Here is a 6000-nt window from a genome sequence, read left to right as displayed (position 1 = left end):
AATGCCTTGATCAGGAATTGTGCATAATGGTTTCAAGCATAAGTCCTTATATAGAAAGTTAAAGTCACAAAAGAAAGCTCAGGGTTTTCATTAAAAATTTTTTAAAAAGACCATATTAAGTCATACTAGATCATATAAATCATATAAATTCAATGTCTTCTAATATTTGCATTTTATCTTTATCATCATAATTACATATTTCAGAGAAAATCAATGAATTCTGTCCTATATAGACACCTTTAAATCCTCTCTTGTTTACCCCAGAGGGTTGTACAAATATTACTGTCTATGCTTTTTATGTGAAGTCTTCTTCGAAATGTTCAGTCATGAGATGAGAGGGCCTCATGGCGGAGCCTGCCATGAGTTCTGGCACGTCATGGGCCTGCCCCTCCTCCTCTTCCTTTATATGCCTCAGCTAAAATATTTCTGCAGTTAAAATCTATTTTGATTAATGGTTAAATATACGTGAGCTACTCAGATGACAGCTCATCCATTTATTAGTTCATTCGTCATTTAATCAAGCAAACCCCTCAACTAGGAGCCTGAGCACCTGCTACTCCCTGCAGGTGCCAGCGCAGGTGACACAGACCCCAACTCCCTTTGCACTCCCAGAACCTGACAGGTGTGCCTGGCGGCCTAGTAACACACCTGCACCCTGAGCACTTTGTATCTTAAAAGTGCTTAAAGATAGCCCCAGTGCCCAGGGCGATGGGGCCCAGAGAATGGAGTCTCAGAGCAGGGGGGAGCACCTCAAAGCCAGCTCACCACTTAGCAGCTGTACGCCCTTGGGCAGTTTCCTCATATGCAGAGAGTGGACTCTGATCCTTACTCAGCAAGGCTGTCAGGAGACCAGGTGAGAGGCTGAATAGGGAAGAGGACGGAAAAGCTGTAGATGGAGCCTTGTAGGTAACACCAAAGAGGGCAGCTGTAGGAAAGCATCCACTCAGGCATCTGACCCTGGCCTCGGGGTCTGGGAGTCAGAGGGGCAGGTGTGAGGCAACCCAGACAGGCAGTTCATCCAAAGGAGGGGTGGGGGCTGCATTGCAGTGCAGATGCTCACAGGCTTTTGGAGAAATGCTGGCCAATCAGATTTCGGTGTGATTTTCTTGATTTTTAAATGTTGGCACTGATTAACTTTTTTTTTTTTTTTAAATACTGCATGCTGAGCAGTAGTTTTCAACCTCTGCCCACACCAGTATTGGGGTGATAAGGATGACCTGGTACCAGGCTCCATTATCCCTGGCAAGGCCCCTCAGAAAGGGGGTAGCAAGGCAGCAGGAGGAAGGGTCATCTTTCTTGCCTGCAGGGCTCCCGGGGAAACTGATGCCACGGAAGGTGGCTGCCCGCCATGTGTTCCATCCTCAATGGAGAATGGGGCACATCTTGCAATAGAGTGGACTTCTTTAAGAGTTAAAACCAGGAGCACCTGGGTGGCTCAGTCAGTTAAGCATCCGACTTCAGCTCAGGTCATGATCTCATGGCTTGGCTTGTGAGCTTAAGCCCCATGTCGGGCTCTGTGCTGACAGCCTGGAGCCTGGAGGCTGCTTCAGATTCTGTCTCCCTCTCTCTCTGCTCCTCCTCCAGTTGCATTCTGTCTGTCTCTCTCTCAAATATAAATAAACTTTTAAAACAATAAAAAAAAAAGAGCTAAAACCATAAAACTTGTAGAAGAAAACAAAATCTTTGAGACCCTGGTTTAGGCAAAGATTATTATTATTATTTTTTTTAATGGTGGCACGGATGATTTCTTTGCCCCTGAATTTAATGAATGCCAACATTTCAACATACATTCTTCAAAATTACATAGAATAAAAGACTACTGAAAATGTCTTAGTTTTGGTCTAATTCCATGCCTTTCTTCTGTCTCCAAGAAGCAAGTGCTGTCCTAGTGATGGTGTTAACATCTCACAACTATATTTTTGTATTTGTTATATCTATATTTTTGCTCACCCACAAAGAATGCACAGCATGACTTCATGTAGTATAATCTGTATGTCCATATGCTAGAAATAATTAGAAAATGTACTTTAAAATTTATGCCATTTACCACATCATGAAAATACACCTGTAAATACCTAAAAATATATCTAACAAAAGACATTACTAAACACAAAATCTACTAAACATTACTCCTGAGAGAAAGGAAGAATTTCCTACCTCAGCCTCAAAATTGGAAGATGGAAAAGATGGGCGGGGCTAGAATGGCAGGAGATATCCAAACACAGTGTCTAATGCAAATCAGTACTTGACCTTTACATCATTATGACCCTGTAAATACCCGCATATAATATATACCATGATTAATATGACTTTTTTGTACAATATTTCTTCATGAAATTAGTATTTGCTTTGTTTTCATCATAGCTTTCACCAAATAGTCCTGCAAACTCCTCAATGTCACTGTAAAATAGCCCCAGTACCTTGGGTAACTGATTTAGTGGTCCCATTTTATTTTTTCCTGTGATATGCCTCCTGGACTGGTCTGCCCTCTTCCTTTCTAGACCGTGTCCATCCTCATTGTCATGCTGCTGTTCCCCAGATTTGTCCATTACCATCCTCCTGAGTACCCCCCTTGTCCTCCCTTTCTGTAGGAGCTTCCTGGTCCCAGTGCACACTGTTCTTGGCTTACAGGAGGAAGTGGTAATGCCTTATATGTCATAATCTTGAACATCACACACTGTTATTTCTGTCACATTCTAATTGTTAGAAGAGAGTCACTAAGTGTAGCTCCCACTTAAGGGGATGCAGATTAGGCTCCACCTTAGGAAGGGAGGAGCACCAACGAATCTGTGGAAGTATTTTAAAACCACCACAGGGGCACCTGGGTGGCTAAGTCAGTTGAGCATCTGACTCTTGATTTCAGCTCAGGTCATGATCTCAGGGGCATGAGACTGAGCCCCACATTAGGCTCCACACTGGGCATGGAGCCTGCTTAAGATTCTCTCCTCTGCTCCTCGAATGTACCTCACTCTCTCAAAAAATAATATAAAATAAAATAGTAAAAAAAATAAAGTAAAACCACCATAGATGCCATTTGCAAACTCTGTGTGTGAGTGTGTGTGTGTGCATGGGGAGGGATCCTAGAGGAATCCCTAGAGGTCTAATAGGGTCCTGGTCCTGTCACTGGAGACCTTGGATTGGTTAGTTTTCTCAAAGAAGAAATGTTTGGAGGGTATAAGGCTGGCAGCCAGGGTATTATGTGGGATAAGGGCTTGGGGTGGTATCACCATACAGTATGCAAATCGTATATATTTTCTAACCATTACTTTTCTTCATGTGGTTTCAGATGCACTGGCAGGCTCTCTTGAGTGGGAGATTTTCCTTTTCTTTCCCTGTCTTTGGACTCTCCTTCCTTGTCTAGGTAGATTACAGCTGTTCCAGCCAACTCCCAGAAACCCTGGATGAGCTGGGTTTTGTACCGGTGGCTCAGGATGCCTGCCATCTAGTGATCTTGGAAAATTCTAGGTATGTTCATGGACCAGGGGGTGGATTGGCTCAACTGCTTGAATTTAAGGCAGTTACCTAGAGGGAAGGTCTTTTAACAGAGCTGTCTAGGAAGGGAATAGCTGTTTCATGGACGGGTGAGATCCTGGTCTCTGGAAGATTCTAGGAGAGGTAGGTGGCCAAGTGGTGGAGACAGGATTTCTGCTCTTAGAGGCTAAAATCAGTGATGACTAGGATTTCAGGAGGAGCCTGGGACGTTTGGATTCAACACCGCACTGGGAACAACACATGGCCCTTTAATATCATCCTCATAATGCCGAGGACACCCACGGTGTGGCAGTGATGACAGCTGACACTCACCAAGCAGGAACTATGTGTCAGGGGCTCTTCTGTTCACTGTATTCATGTTACCTCATTCAGTCCCCATAAGAAACTTCCATGCTGAGCGCTTTGATTATCCCTAGTTCACCGCTGAGGAAACCAAGACAGGGAGGATCAGTAACTTGCCGAAAGCAGACGGAAGTGGTCGAGCTGAGACGGGACCCGGGGGGTTGCGTTCCTGTTATGCCAGCCTGACGTTGGCAGACCGGGTCTGAGCTACAGGCCTTCCCTGGCCTTGGGCCGGCCAGAGCTCAGTGAGAAGGGCTGTTCAGCTAGCTGCAGAGCTTCCCCAAGTTGAACCAATGTTTACAGAAAGAAACCACGGCTTCGATCATACATTAATGGCTCCCGATGGCACAAGACAGCTTTCAGTCAAATGGGACCAGCAGCTAAGAGGACATCTTTCCAGAAAGAGGCCCATTCTCTTCTTTTTAAAATGGACTTTTAACGCTCTTGCTGAGCTTTAAAAATTTCAAGTAAAGCTTTTACTGACAGAGTGGATTTCCTCCCGTAATCAGGTTAACGTGTTCTCTTCACTGTGTTTCTCCTAGGAGGTGGGGAAGGAGATCCGGCTGCTGAAGAAATGGAGGCCAGAGGGTTCATGGTGCCCACATTTGCCCAAGTCCCAAGGGCAGAACCATCACAAAGGATATGGGCAGGGGAGGGGACAGCCTCTAAATGCCTCAGGTGTCTTGGCTATACCTAATTTTTTTTATAGTATAATAAATGTTAACTTTCCCATCCCCTTGGTTTCACGTACGTACACATACAGCAGCCAGTGGTCAGGGAGCAATTTGTAATCCTGCAGTTGTTTCGATTTAAATAAACGTCTCCCCGTTTTCCCCTGTCACCATTCTTTGTCCATGTGGGAGCTGCCGGGGCCCTTACATCTGTACTTCATTAATCATGTGGCCCAATTGTTCTTGGCTGTTCAGGGATGTGGCTGCTCCTGTGCCCTCATGCCCGAAGCGTCTCCACAGTCCTGTCTGCCACCCGGGGCAGGGCGCCACGGCCTCCGTCCCTGCACAGCCGGGGTGTAGTGATGTCTGATTCCTTGTGTCAGAGAGGCAGTCAGCCATCCCTCCTGATGGAAACAAAGCAATCTCAGCGCAAGCTGAGGGCCATGGGTTCCTTGAGAAGAAGGGTACTCCTCTGATCGATCTGGTGCCCTGATGGCTTCCTGGTGGCAAACAGTGCGAGCGCTCCTGGCTGGTGGCAGTTTCTGTCTTCCTGTAAACATACATTTCCCACAAGGCAGAGACATTTGCTGCTGGGCATGTATTTTGTACTCAGCTGAGAAAAAGAGGGAAATGACTGCTCTGGATGTTGTAACTCAACAGCCTTTTTGGTCAACAGCCCTGGAAATAAATCCAGTGATCTAGGAATTTGCTTTTGAAATGACAAATTGATGTTTACTTCAGAAACTTACTGATCATTTATTCCAAATGCAGGTGTCATTTAATCATGACATGAGATGAAACAGCAGGAACGTCCACCCTGGGCTCCTCCTTCCTGGAGTGGTGTATACCTGCGTGCACTTGCGAGCTCCAAGTGGGTATGTTGGGTGGCATCTCCCTGGAGCCCAGAGGCGTCGGGAGGCCTCCAGACCATCCTTGGACCTACGGTTGGGCAGCTGACTGGTTGTTAGTGGGCTAGTTTGCTCTGTTGGGATTGGTGTGGGGAGGGCTGCAGATGCCTTGAGCTATATTTATGTGCTACTAAACAGAAGCACTGAGCTTAGGCTATAGAATCTCCTTTAAATAGGGTCCTGGAAGGGGAAATCTGGGCCAGGATCCACAATTAGGGAGAGGAAAGGCAATTCCGTGAAGCTATTCATGGACAAAGAGTCCTGACCACCCCCTGCCACCCACATTCACACACACGGTGACCATTTTTCTCTTGTCAAGCTGATGCCCTTTGTTTGAGTCCTGTTCTGTGGAATATGCATGTGTTCTCTTTAGAGCCTCAGAAGTAAGTGTGGGCTGCTGGTCTTGGTAAAAAGTTCACCCACTTCTTTAAAGACCACCATGAACTACCTCCCCCACCATCCCCAGGGTGGTCATTCCAGTATCTCCCCTGCCTCAGGTTCCCAGCCCTTCCTGGGGTGTGGCCCTCCCTGAGAGCATCTTGGGTTCTCCTCAAGTTCAGGCTGTGGTGTCCAGAGCTGGGCAAAAG

The sequence above is a fragment of the Leopardus geoffroyi genome, chromosome C2 (assembly GCF_018350155.1).
Source record: "Leopardus geoffroyi isolate Oge1 chromosome C2, O.geoffroyi_Oge1_pat1.0, whole genome shotgun sequence".
In the NCBI taxonomy this organism is placed as follows: domain Eukaryota; kingdom Metazoa; phylum Chordata; class Mammalia; order Carnivora; family Felidae; genus Leopardus; species Leopardus geoffroyi.
The sequence above is the reverse complement of the archived record's forward strand: the minus strand, read 5'-3'. Positions refer to the sequence as shown.